Below are 14,828 nucleotides of genomic sequence, written 5' to 3' on the forward strand. Positions count from 1 at the left end.
AATAACAAAGTAAGGAGGTGGAGTCATGGGCTTGCAGGCCCATAGGTGGTGAAGAAGGTAGAAGCAATTGAGAGTTTGTATCCTTTTGAGGAATAGAGAATAAAAGTGCCCTAGATGAGATGGAGATAAGAGACAAGTTCACTGCCTAACAACTAGGAGCTGGGCTAGGTGACCCTCACTTACCCTGACCTCCTCACGAGGAATCTTTAAAAAGCTGCTGCTTACTCGGGCTTGGCATTACAGTCTTAGATAAGCTGTATATTCTTGAAGCAGAAGGACAGAAGGGCAGCCTGGCAACCAGTACCTCACATATTACCACACAGGATGTGTTAAATTCCTTGCCCCAATTCTTCTTCCCTCCTTGTATCCATATCCTACACCATTCTAACTCTGAAGTTCTTTACACAAAAGGGAGTGTACTTTTTCACACTTTGACTTTGGGCTCAGCAGTGGGACTTGCTTTGGCCAGTGGGACACTAGTAGATGTGATGGAAAGCAGGGGTTTTGAAATGTGCTTGTCTAATGGAGAAGGCAATGGCACCCCACTCTAGTACTCTTGCCTGGAAAATACCATGGACAGAGGGGCCTGGTGGGCTGCAGTCCATGGGGTCACTAGGAGTCGGACACGACTGAGTGACTTCACTTTCACGCATTGGAGAAGGAAATGGCAACCCACTCCAGTATTCTTGCCTGGAGAATCCCAGGGACGGGGGAGCCTGGTGGGCTGCTATCTATGGGGTCGCACAGAGTCGGACACGACTGAAGCGACTTAGCAGCTTAGCAGCAATGGGGTTTATAGGGCTTCCCTGGAGGCTTAGTGGTAAAGAATCCACCTGCCAATGTAGGAGACACAGGGTAGATTCTTGGGTCAGGAAGATACCCTGGAGAAGGGAATGGCACCCCACTCCAATATTCTGGAAAATTCCATGGACAGAGGAGCCTGGCAGGCTACGCCTATGGGGTTGCAAAGAGTCAGACATGACGTAGCGACTAAGCACAAAAGGGGCTTGCGCTTTTACATTTCTGTCACCTCAGTGAAAAGCTTTCCCCCAGGGTAGCTGCTACCCTCAACCTGGGACCCAGCCCAGATGAGTATTTGTGGAGAAGAACTGTTCTACTTGCACACAGACCTGTGATGTGGAGCCGAGCTTCTCTAGCTGACCTGTAGACTTACGAATGAAAAGCTTATTGTTACATGCCACTGGGATTCTGTGGTTGTTTGTTTTGCAGCACAGCTAGCTGATACGGAAAACCTAGTACTGGGATGCTACTGTATTAAGAACGTAAAATATATGCTATTAGGGTAGGGAACAGGTGGCAAATGGAATGAAAATTATTACAGAAGCTGGAAAAATGGCAACCTGTATTTGGTAACACTGCTGCCTGTGGTAACATGGAAGACAGGGTGGTTTCTAGGCTTATGTTGAAAGTTATTAGCATGTTACTTTTAGATCCATTTAAAAAGATGCTGTCACCTTATTAAAGAAAGAGGTTAATTCAGGAAAAATAAAAACCTTGAAACTTGCAAAAATTTAGAGGGGTTTAATGGCACCCCACTCCAGTACTTTTGCCTAGAAAATCCCATGGACGGAGGAGCCTGGTAGGCTGCAGTCCATGGAGTCGCTAGAGTCGGACAGGACTGAGCGACTTCACTTTCACTTTTCACTTTCATGCATTGGAGAAGGAAATGGCAACCCACTCCAGGGTTCTTGCCTGGAGAATCCCAGGGACGGGGGAGCCTGGTTGGCTGCCATCTATGGGGTCGCACAGAGTCGGACACGACTTAGCAACTTCACTTTCACTTTCAAAGAGCCCTGAACTTGCTTATCTGGAAAGCAAAGTTCTTTATTTCCAGCCAGGAAGAACCTCAGATTCAGCTTGGGGGAAAAATATAATTAAGGGCATTGCTGTAATTTCCTTTAGTAAGACATCTGAAAGAAGGTGATGCCTGGAAGATCCCCTCAGCGAGATAATGGGGCTTCTAGAAAACTTAAGGGCAGGATCTCTCAGAAGGCTAATGGGTGGAAGTTCCTTTTAATAGTTTAGTATGTCATGTCCCCAAAGGAATTATGGGTATAGCTTTGTAGAGTTTACAGAAAACAAATACATTAAAAAATCCATGTTTTTGAGAGAATTGTACTGGCAAAAAAAAAAAAAAAAAAAATCACCAGATAGGACTAAAAGAGAATGAGACTGAGATATAAAAAGACCTCTGAGCCAACAACATTTCATAGGCAGGAAGTAGCTGAGAAACCTTCTTAGCATCAAAAGGGGCATATTCTCCAATGTACTCTCTGGACGTGATCAATAACAATAACAGAAATCTAAACTTCCTGAGAGCATGAAATCAAGAGCAGCAGAGAACAACAGACTGGAGACCCACTGCCAGGGAGCAAAATTACGGTCTAACCAAGAAAAATGCCTTACTCCCAGAGTAGAGGGACAGGTTATATTTTCCCTAGGGTATTTCAGAAGAAGTGAATGCTAATGCCTTCTGATCTTCCCCTTTTTGATTAAGAGTATTAAATGCACCTAATATATCCTTGTTCCATCATTCCACGTGGGGTAAGGGTGAAGGGTGAAGGAAAGATCACACACACACACAACACACATTTTAGTTCATAGGTTTCCAGATCAAGGAGAACCACATTCAAATCTGATATATATCATAAAATATTGGATTTTGATCCTGAGTCCATGATTGGATGAGGCTTTTGAGGGTCTTGGGTTAAGGGTGAGTTTGTTTTGCTGTGAGGCAGATATAAATTGCCTTCTTTTTCTTAAGGATTTTTTTTTTTTTTTTGATGTGGACCATTTTTTAGAAGTCTTTATTGAATTTGTTACAATATTGCTTCTGTTATATACACACACACACACACACACACACACACACACACACACACACACACACACACACACACATATATATATGCCTTGAGGCATGTGGGATCTTAGCTCCCTAACCAGGGATCAAACCTACCCCTTGCACTGGTAGGTGAAGTCTTAACCACAGGATAGCCAGGGGAGTCCCTACCTTGTAACTTTGAAATTCCTCTTACAAAAGGCTAGTATACTTATACTTATCTGCTCCTTGTTTGGGGCTCAACTATGGATTTGCTTTGGCCAGTGAGGTATCTGCAGATGTTATATAAGCAGGGGCTTGAAATGCTTGTACAATGGGTCTTGCCCTACTGTGCTCTTGCCCTTATCAGGAGATGACCTCCCCCTAGAGAGCTGCTTCTCCCTTAGCCTGACCGCAACAATGAACACACCTGGAACTGCCCCAGCTGACTGCAGACCTGCAGTTTAAATCAGCACTACCTCACAACGTGTGAGCGAAAGAAATGCTTATTGCTGTGAACTACTGAGCTTTTGAGGTTGTGCTGGCAATAACTAATGAACATGGGGGAGAAATTTCATATTGTTAGTGGAAGATCTGGTTTGAGATTGGAGAACCCTGGAGCCTCCTGGCCAACTGCAAAATCCTTAGATAGGGAGATGTAGGTAACAAAACCACTCTTCCCCAGTTAAAACGAACATGAAAATCAAAGCTCCAAAGCACATAAATCTACCATTAAAAAACACTGCCACAAAATCAATAATCAGAAAAATAATCTGAAATAATACCATAACTTAAAGAAAACAATGTTTCATATTCTCAGAGGTGAAGCAATACATACATTTTTCAAAAGAGTAAGACATTAGGAAACAAAATCAGACATGTTTCAATAATGGGTAAAAAGAGTAGAAAAATTAGAAAAACATAATCATTGAAATAAAAAACTTAATAGGCAATCCAGACTGTACACAGTCTTTTAGAAGGCATTATGAAAAAATTACCCCAAAATGCAACAGAAAAGAGATATTTAAAAATAAGAATGAGAACAGTTCAGTTCAGTCACTCAGTCGTGTCTGACTCTTTGCAACCCCATGAATTGCAGCACGCCAGGCCTCCCTGTCCATCACCAACTCCCAGAGTTCACGCAGACTCACGTCCATCGAGTCAGTGAGAACAACTAGTGACGGTTTTGAGGGAGTATGGTTGTCAAGAACTCTGAAGAGTCTGAAATTTTACCCTACTTGCAAAACCACCAGTTAACCTGCCACAGTCTCATGGATGCTGGCAGAAAATTCGAAGGCCCTGGGTCAGAGGCAAAGGACTTTATCATCCGCAGCGCAGCTGGCAGTCTGCACTGCCTCCTCTCACCTCCGAAGTGTTACAGGAGGGGACAGTGAGGGGCCCAGATGCATGCTGTGCACATACTTAGGTTTGTGGCAGAACTGAGGAACCTCAAGGTTAGGGAACCTCAACCTTTTATAAAGGGCGATAAGTCTGCCTGTCCTTTGACCTGGAAGCAGACATTATTATACCGGACAGTAAACCAATCGCCTTTTGCTCCAGAAGGAGACTGTTTTCTAAGCCTGTTCACTGTATACACCTTCCTGAAGAGAGAGACAGTACCTCTGCTTGCACAAAGTGCAGACGTGGGAGCTCACTCATCACCATGTCTTCTCACAAGACTTTCAGGATCAAGTGATTCCAGGCCACGAAACAAAAGCAGAATTGTCCCATTCCTCAATGGATTCAAATGAAAACTGGTAATAAAATCTGGTACAACTCCAAGAGAAGACAGAAGAACCAAGCTGGGTCTATAAAAAGCCTCCGATATAAAGTGGCACACATGCTGTGTGTTAAGATCACTTGTGTATTAACCAACCAAGTCACAGTGAGAACACCACTACTGTCTGAACAGCCTATGGGGGAGAGGGAATGCTTGGCTCCTGATGTTTCCCGTTTCTTCATTAGCAGTCTATGAGGCTCAATAATGAACATGTGAAACTTAAAAAAAAGGAAATGGAGACTTGTAAGGGACCTATGGGAACAGTATCTTACAGTGAGTTACACGAATGTATGCATCTGTCAAAATTCTTTGAACCCTACATTTATGACTTGTGCACTGCACTGTAATTTAATCTCCAGAACAAGGCAAAGTGATCTTGTAAAACAAACAAAAGAAAGAGAATAAAGTGTGGACAAATTAAGGGGGGCAGAAGAGGTGAATTTTTTGGTTCTGGTGAATCCTTGCAAAGTAGATTTGGAAGGAACCAACCTGCTTTACCCAAGAGGCATCTGACTCCATGTTACAACATTTTTTCAAAATACATAATAATTAGACTAAGCTACCTAAGTGGAGGAAGTCTTCTCCACTTCATTGTGTCCCTTGAACCCCAAACCACTGAGTCATTCGCTTTTTCCTGCCACCTGTATGTTATGTTTTGCTTTCTTGCTTTCTTCATCTCAGTTAGGCTTCTCTATTTTTTTTCCATCCACTTTCTCAAGGGGTCATACAATGGAATAAAATTCTCTATTCATGCTCCATTTATACAATAAAGGTTTTACACTTCATTCTTAAAGAACAGTGGTTGAATTAAACAGTATATAAACTTAAATTAGAACATGGAATCATGCTTCCTGTGAATCCAAGCTCCAATATTTTTTCTTGTGTCCTAGCAGAAGTCAGTTCATCTCCCTGTGCTTTACAGTATTAATTTTATAGAACTGTCATGAGAGCTAAGTGGGAAAATATTTACCAGTGCTTAGAACAGTAGTGACATAGAGTTCAATATATGCTATTATTTTTAAATACCACTGAGATTTGTATGTAGACTGTTTAGTCTCTAATAGGAATGCAAAAAAACAACAAAAACATAAACTTGAAATTAAAATTAGCAGAACCTTTGAAAATGAATCTCATAGGTAGGGCCCCAGGTTTTAAAAAGGCATATAAGTATTAGAATATTTATAGAGAACATGGACTTTACAGAATCTCTAGTAGGAAACACACATAGGATCCCTTTATGTTATATCCAGTTGGACAAAAATTTTGTGCCCATTATGTGTAAACAGGATAGCTGGGCTTGAGGTTACAAAAACAGAGTTTGTTTACAAAAACTTATAATCTTATAGGGGACACAGTATCCTTTTTAGATTAAAAAAAAAAAAGCGGGGACAATAGTGAAAAGCAAACACACACACGTTGGGTTCTTTTCAAACTCATTCTAGCTTAAAAAATATATAAATCACACTGTGTATATAATTTTGTATCCTGCTTGCTTTCACTAAATATTACACATTATTCCAATGCTATTCCATAATTTTAGAAGGATTTCCTGTTGCTGCATAAATATACATTTGTGAAGTAGTGTCTGAATTCTTTGTTATATTTAGTGTAGAGATTAAGAGCATGGGTTTCGATGAAGACTGGCTACATAAGACAACCAGCTTCCCCACTTGTGATTTTGGAAAAGACGATTTCCCACTCATTTCTTTGAACGTACTTCAGCTTTTCTGTAAAACAGGAGTAATAGTACCTACTTCACAGGTTTTGAGACGTGTGTAAACCAATTAGCCTGGCAAATAGTTAAGAGTTCAGTAAATTTAGCTATTTTTCTAAGAAATAGTTTTAGACACTTTGATTGCTTCACCAATTTCCATTCTGTGTGTCTTATTATACAGGAGTCATACAGTTAGTGGAGAAGGCAATGGCATCCAACTCCAGTACGCTTGCCTGGAAAATCCCACGGACAGAGGAGCCTGGTAGGCTGCAGTCCATGGGGTCGCTAAGAGTTGGACACGACTGAGCGACTTCACTTTCACTTTTCACTTTCATGCATTGGAGAAGGAAATGGCAACCCATTCCAGTGTTCTTGCCTGGAGAATCCCAGGGATGGTGGAGCCTGGCGGGCTTCCATCTATGGGGTCACACAGAGTTGGACATGACTCAAGGGACGTAGCAGCAGCAGCAGTAGCAGCAGCAGCATACAGTTAGAGATGAAGATTAGGCATTGATTTACTTAAATAAATCAGGCTAATCCTACCCCTCCAGCCAGTGACTGTTTCAAGTAAACCATGCATATCCTAAAAAGTCTATGGCATTTGTATGATCACAAAAACGGACAAGCAACCAATAGGTCAACAGATCTCATTATGGCCCTGTTAAGCTATATATTAAAGTAATGGTTTTGATTTTTAAAGCAAGCTGCTTTTTAATCGAAGGATAACCTACATAGAAATGGTAAATTGTTCTTTGGACATATTATTTGTACTTTCTAGAATTCTTAGGTTTGTATCTGTATTTCTGGGTGAACTCAGGAGCTATAACTTTGATACTAAATTATCTAAGTTTTGGTGTCAGATAAGGTCAATCCTGGAGAAGGCAATGGCACCCCACTCCAGTACTCTTGCCTGGAAAATCCCATGGGCGGAGGAGCCTGGTGGGCTGTAGACCATGGGGTCGCAAAGAGTCGGACTGAGCGACTTCACTTTGACTTTTCACTTTCATGCACTGGAGAAGGAAATGGTAACCCACTCCAGTGTTCTTGCCTGGAGAATCCCAGGGACGGGGCAGCCTGGTGGGCTGTTGTCTATAGGGTGGCACAGAGTCAGACAGACTGAAGTGACTTAGTAGCAGCAGCAGCAGCAGCTAGGTCAATCCTATCTTTATTACTTTTGCTTCTAGTGCTGCAGGTTTAATTCATTCACTCTGAGTGACCATCAATTTGCCTTTCAGCATTACATATTATCCTCTATTTTTGCTATTTTCACTGTATTTTACTGTACTTTTCTTGACAAAATAGCTGTTTAGAAGAGTTTTTCAAAAATTATTATCCAGGTGCTTGTGCTTTTATTATTTTCTGGGCTTATTATCCTGTGATCAAAGAACATGCCCTGCACAACTTCCGCCCTTTAACGTGCACTTCAGGGAAATCTTGAAGCTCCAAGGACCGCTTTCAGCTTTTACACTCCACTCAGATGTGATATTATGTCCACCACATGGACAACAAACAACGATCCATTTCATTCCTCTGGGAAATTCAAGGAAGCGCAAAGGATCTAGGCTTAGTGTAGAAAAGGGTGATTTCCTTGCAATTTGTCTTTAGGACAAACAGGCTGAAAAGAACAAGTTTAAGGATTTTTTCCCCCATGTTGTTTTTTATCTTGTGGTTAAAAATTCTAAATCAGCTGGTATTCAGAAGTTATCTTTCTGGGTCTCCTCTGCTGGCTTTGTTATTTGTCAATACTACTATCTGATCAATTTGTAAACTATCTTATTTGAGAAAATGTAATTCTCATCACCATACATATCTTTTTTTTAAGAGTAATTTCTCCCTTCTATTTGATTAGTGTTACCATTCACAGACTGTTGTTATTAAGTCTTCAGCACAATCTCTAAGCCATTTTTGTACTTCTGTATTTTAATCCTATGTTATCCTGCATATAAACATTAAGGTTTGCCATCTTCACTACTGAGTGTAACTATATTAGTGCGCATGCTGTTATTCAGCCTTATACCTCCTCCTGTAAATTGTACTCTGGGATACTTTTTGTGTCACATGTACATGACAAGATTTGATTTAAAAGTAAGTCTCTTGGAAGAGACAGTTGCATTGATTTCAATACTCACCAACTCGTCTTTCCTTGTTCTTTTATTCTGAATTTTGATTCATTCTGGCAGTGTATTGATTATATTCAAGTACTTTTTTCCTATGTAGTACTTTCTTCCAAATGAGCAAATTATTTCACTTTCTTTTTAAAATTTAAATGATCTAAAAGTTTTGATCTTAAGTGCTCCTTTTTAATTTTGTCTCAGTTTCATTCATGTCTTTTTCGAGGACTATGACAAGAGACATTATTATTAATTTTATTGTTACCCACCTTGACAGATTTCACTGTTAAATTTACACTTAATTTTCCAAGTAAAAAACACATTTTTTTTTACAAAAGAATTTCTCACTTCATTCTCCACCCCCCACAAAAAAAGGGAAATTTCCATACTTTCTTGGCCTTCACTCAAAGATTATTTAATAAATTGTGCTTTCAATATTAGATTTACAATAATTATCTGTATTACTCTAACAGTTGCATTGATTTTAATACTCACCGACTCATCTTTCCTCATTCTTTTATTCTGAATTTTGATTCATTCTGGCCAACGTGTTGATTATATTCAAGTACTTTTTTCCTATATAGTACTTTTTCCCAAATCAGCAGTACAATGAACATCACGGAATCCTTTTCTGTTACCTTCACATCTGGAGTAAAGAAATCCTGAACTACACAACCCTATAGACACTGTTCCATTCCAGCTGGCATCTAATGTGCAGATGAAGATCTTCAGACCTGAGCCCTTTTAAAAATCAAGGTTTCTTCTATTAAACTATTTTTCTGTTTAATTCATCTTGCCTTCTTTGGGAACATCTATTAGTCAAAGGATAAATCTTCATTATCAGCCTTTTGTAGCTCCACCTTTTCTCTCAATATATTCATGTGTTGGTGCTTTTGATTTATTGTAATTTATTTAAGTTGCAGAATTCCTTAGAGGAGAGCTTATTAAGCACAGTTTAGAACACTGATGAAGATGGCTTTAATCTGGTTGATAACAAGTTGGGGGGAACCCTTCTTTCTTCCCTTTGCTGGTTCATGAGAACCCATAAGATTCTGCAATCAGTGTCATAGTTACTGTTCTTCATTATGGGTTAGATTTTCTCTAATCTGTGACTATTTGCTATTTCTGACACAACTTTTAATTTAGCTTCTCCCTATCTTTTCCTTCTTTCTCACTCTTCTCGTGTTCTTGTCATCATAATGCCCTGCTGTACCAGAGCAGGAGCTGACGCAGGTATTTTCTAATACTTCCTGCTTTAAAAGTATTGGATGGATACGGAAAACCCTTCCTTCTAAATGCCTCAGGCTACTGCTGTTCTCTTACACTGCAGGAGTGTCTGTTTCATTAGCCTCATGTTGATACTATTTAATACATTAAGAAACCAAAACTTTAAATGATGTGTAGGACAAATACAAAAACGCATAAAACATAAAAAGCACAACTCAAAAAGCTTATCACAGTTATCACCACACTGATCGAGACAGACAAGATTACCGGTATACCATAAGCCCCCTTTTATCCCTCTGTGACCACTCTCCAATTAATTCTGCTTAAGTTTTGTTTCTGAACCCTTTCACAAGTGGGAATGAATCATATAGCATTTTCTTTTGTTGGTTCCTTGGTCAGTATGTTTATAAGATTCATCCAAATTAATACATGTAGCAAACAAGTTAGCTCATTTCCTCACTATAGAGTACTTCACAGTATCCATTCTGCTGATGGACATCAGGGGTTGCTTCTACTTTGAGCTACCAATAAAGTTCATGTCTTCGGTACATATATTTTCTTATCTTTTCTGGATACACACGTTAGCAGTGGAACTGGTGAGTTGAGGGTAGATGTATGTTTTAACATTAACAGGTATTTGTCAAATATTTCTCAAATGGTTGAACCAATTTACACTCCCATCAGCAAGTTATGAGAGATCCTATTGCTCCACACTCATACCAGCATCTGGTATTGCTGATACCTTAATTTTTGCTGCTCTTACCAGTGGAGGGGTATCTTACTGTGGTTTTAATGTTTCCTTGATGACTAGCATTACTGAGCATTTAACTGATTTTAAAAAGATTCAACTTACATTAAATGTCAAGGTAAAAAATGTTTTAATGAGAGAATGTTTTAATGTTTCTTCACAAAGACTAAAGAATTTACCCAATCCTCCCTTCCTCTGCCAAAAGAAGACAACTGCAATCCTTTCTTGGCCTTCTTTTGTCAAGTGCCAGTAGCGTAAATCTCTTGCCCATATCTCAATGAGGACACATTTAGCCAGGCTGATTTCAGAATTGGCAGACCACAGGGACTGCTTTAAGCTCTTTCAGAGTTCACTAAAATGCTGATGTAATATCCAGCACATTGTCTGAAATATCAGGCCCATTCCATTTCTCCAGGAAACGCAAGGATGTCTGTAGATCTAAGCTTAGGGTGGAAAAGGCTAAGGGATTTTCATGCAATAAGACCAAAGTTCTTAGGATAGAGGATGAGTGTTTAAAAAAATCCTGCTCTAAGTGTTCTAAATCTGCTGATGGGCGGAAGATCTTTCTGGGCTGCTTGCACTGCCTTTGTCATTCAGCACTGCTCTTCTGGTCAAAGGTGGGATCTCTTCCACAACTCTCTCCACCCCACGGTGAATGTCAGCTGTGGTTCTCTTGGTTAAGGAAAAGCTCCAAGACGGTGAGGCTTCAGGGCCACTAGTTAAGAAATGCAGAATGAAAGCCTTTTCTGATAGGACTCTCAATAGCTATCTTAAATTATTAGTACAGCCTTCTTATACACAAGTTAATAAGGAGTGTTAGAAGGTGGGAAGCTAAGGTATCATCTTGTTTTACGTGACAAGTTGTTTCAATGTGGGATTTGAGTTGGCTATTAAATAAAATCCACATCGTTACTGCTTTATAGTAAACATTTCTCCTAGTATCTACTATACTTACCAATGTATCTACTTATCTATTCAAGTTTCTATGAATGATACCAATTTTTTTTCTTAAATGTTTTCAAGGGTATTTTTGCAGAAAGTTGGGAGAAGGGGGTTGCAAGTATTTGTTTACACAGCCTTTATTATTTTATGTTCTAGATGAGGACTCATCTAGAACAGGCCTCAAACAGGCCTCAAAAGGCCGTTGATATCACACATGAAATACACTCTTGGGAAAACTAAAGACAAAGATATTAACAAGACTCAGAAAACATGATACATTGCTATATTACAAGTAACTGAAAGCTATTAAACAGAAACTGGGTATTATTTCAGGCACACTGCTAATCTTGCAGGATGTTGTAAGATCTAATTCCATCCTATTTATTATTACTTACTTTGAGTCACTGCAGTAACGTAAGACTGGGCTGGGTGAAAGATGGGACCACATTACAGTGTCTACAGTTTCCAGATTTGGGGTATAAGTGGTAGAAAGTGAACCCTGCTGGAGTTCTGATGAAAGGATTAAGCCCATATGGTACTAATGGGAGATGAACCCTCACAGGAGTTTGCAATGTAAAGAAAAGATGGGTCCTCTCTTCAAGTATACTTTTTCTTTGCCATTGTTGGTCCAATTTTGATACGGACAAAGCTGGTCAGTCAGTCAGTCCCAGTGCTCTCCTCCACTACTGCGGTTTCTTCCTAAAGCCAGTCCTACAAGTAACAAATTGTGATCCCTTCTCGGCTGCTGCTGCCACGCTTCAATCATGTCCGACTCTGTGCGACCCCATAGACGGCAGCCCACCAGGCTCCCCTGTCCCTGGGATTCTCCAGGTAAGGTGATCCCTTCTCTACCTTCCCCCAAAGTCAATGGACAGTTACGGTTCTTAAATTACTAATGCACTAATGTGGAAGAGGAAGAAAGTTTTTTTGTGCTTAACTGGGGCCCCAAACTAAAATAACGAGTTTGTCCATGATGAAAGGAAAGGATGTATTTTAATATATCAGATCTTCCTGTAAAGTAGTAGATAACTCTATTTAGATGACTTTAAATCTCTTATTTTAGCATTAAAAAAAAACCCCACAAGAATAAAAGAAACAAAATCCCTAAGAACTCTGTGCTAATAAATGCTGTGACCTATAAATTACTAATACTGGAAAACGGTAATATCTGAACAAGAAAATTACTAGTAACACCATTTACCTACAAGATCAGAAATGGAAAGAGAGGCAGGCAAGTTCAGAGTGTAGATTAACAGGAATATCTGTGAGTAAGCACTGTGGTTACCCTACTGTACCCAGCAGTTTCCCAATTACTTGTGAAAAACAGTACTTGCCTTTTCACACATTCCTGACTTTTGCATCTCAAACACCAATGACTTTCCTTAAACAGTCTGCTAAGGCCTTCCTCGCACCACTTCTGCAACAGTATGGTCGGAAAGGCAGTTCTAGGATGCCACAGGAGCTGCAGTCTCGGTCAGCTTGCAGGTTAGCTAGCTCACGTGGACCTGGACGTTTAGACAGTGGCTACAATTCACATACGACGGCCACTGGACTTTCTTTTCCTGTGAGAATCCACTTGAGTGGTTCTCACGGGACCTGTTAACTTTCTCACAGTGAAGTGGCACCTGCATATTCTCCTGAGGACAATTCTAACTAAATACAGCATGGTCATTGTAATGAATGAACTGCAATTTAATATTTTAACTAAATGTTTCTGTTTGACCCCCTAGCAATACCATACCTTCAGTTCACAGGATCCACTGTTCTTGAGTTACTGTTTCTAGAAAAGGAAATAATGCAATCCATTTATTAGAATTCAGATTTTAAAATGGAACTTCTTACCTAGTAAGGATGACCATTATGTTTTCTCTCTTTACTGAAATCGTATGTAAAAATAAGAGCCATGACTTTTACTAGAGCTTACCACTCACATATGGAGGAAATAAAACTTGCATGTGGCTGTAGTGTTGGGTGAAAAGGCTGTATAAATATTTCACTTGTTTCTGCCTTCACTGATATTTTGTTTTATGCGTTCATAAGAAGTTATTGACAGGTAAACTGCACTTAACATATCAAAAGATTTTTGGGGTGCACCAAAAAAAATTCATAAAATAAGATTCACTTTAGGATTGTAGTAATACTCACATATGTAGACATGATTTCTGTACCCTTGTGATTATTCTACTTCAATTTTTTACATACTGATGACATCACCTTCAAGCTCTTTGCCATTTAAAAAGAATGACAGATTTAGGAACTTCTTCAGAGCCAAAATCTGATTCACTTATTAACATAATTCAGTTCAAAATAAATGTAAACAGAACATAAAATTAGGTAGAAGCTTTGAATGACATAAAGCAAATAATTACCATCCTTCAGAAACATCGAAAAACATATGCCAACAGGAAAAGGCTGGCCTGACATTTTGCTATTTGTGAGATGGCTTGTGCTTTTCAATTTCTTATGGTAATTCATATTTATTGATAATAAATTGAGGGAAAGCAGATGCTTAATTCTAAAAAATGCTCGAGGTAAACAACTTGGCAACTTCTCAGTGTCTTACTTTTACAATAGTCCAACCTAAGGTCCAAATATGGAATCTCTTTAGGTCAGTGTACCACAAAGTCAATGCCAATGACACAGAGTCACTCAGAGGCCTTGTCAAAAAACCCAACCCAAACCTAACAGAATCAGTGTACCTGCATTCTAAACAAACACTTGAGGTGACTCTTGTAGACACCAAAGTTTAAGGACCACCGCTCTAGACAATACAAATTCTAGCACGTCAGGCTCAATACCTTAGATACCACTGGAATGCCGCACTTTCTGAGTGGCGGTTTCATCACCACCTAGTGGTTAAGGTCTCTCATTTCTATTTTCTGTTCATTAATATTGAGTAGGTTGAGAACACATTTCTGAGAAGGGTAAAATTTTTGAGTAATAATTCCCTTAGTATTTTGTATTAATTTTTAATCTAGGGTTGGATAAAAAATTTTAAAAAAAAAGGTATAAATAAAACCACACCATAACATATGAATAAAAAATAGTTTATATTCCAGAAGAATCTTTCCTAAAAATTACTCCTTCTAATACTAGTGCCCTGTTTGCAGTATGCCTCTAAAAACACTTAATTCACAGTGCAAACTATGGTCTTTTTTAGAGTTACAGGGCTGGGGTACACCAGCAAATTAAAGGCTCTGGAAGCTTCATGGTCAAAAACCCCTGTGAACTAATAATAATTGAATTTCCTAAATATACTGGACCATGAAAATTTCTTTCCAAAAGAAATACTTATTGACTTCTTTCAATACAATAGTGTTTCAAGGAATATAGCTTGGAACATGATGCTCTAGAAGCAGCAAATCTGAGAGCTGCTTTCAGTATTTGATCGACCATAAAAGATCTGACAATGAATTTACAAAAAAAGTCTGATCAGGATTTATTTTAAATGTTATTTATTATGC

At 39.2% G+C, this 14,828-nt stretch overlaps 1 pseudogene; it reads left to right on the plus strand.

The window, feature by feature from the left end:
• The first annotated feature begins 4,408 nt into the window (after window positions 1-4,408).
• On the plus strand, window positions 4,409-5,345 carry LOC113901876 (annotated as a pseudogene).
• Window positions 5,346-14,828: the final 9,483 nt, after the last annotated feature.

This window comes from Bos indicus x Bos taurus, chromosome 2 (assembly GCF_003369695.1).
Source record: "Bos indicus x Bos taurus breed Angus x Brahman F1 hybrid chromosome 2, Bos_hybrid_MaternalHap_v2.0, whole genome shotgun sequence".
NCBI classification, from domain to species: domain Eukaryota; kingdom Metazoa; phylum Chordata; class Mammalia; order Artiodactyla; family Bovidae; genus Bos; species Bos indicus x Bos taurus.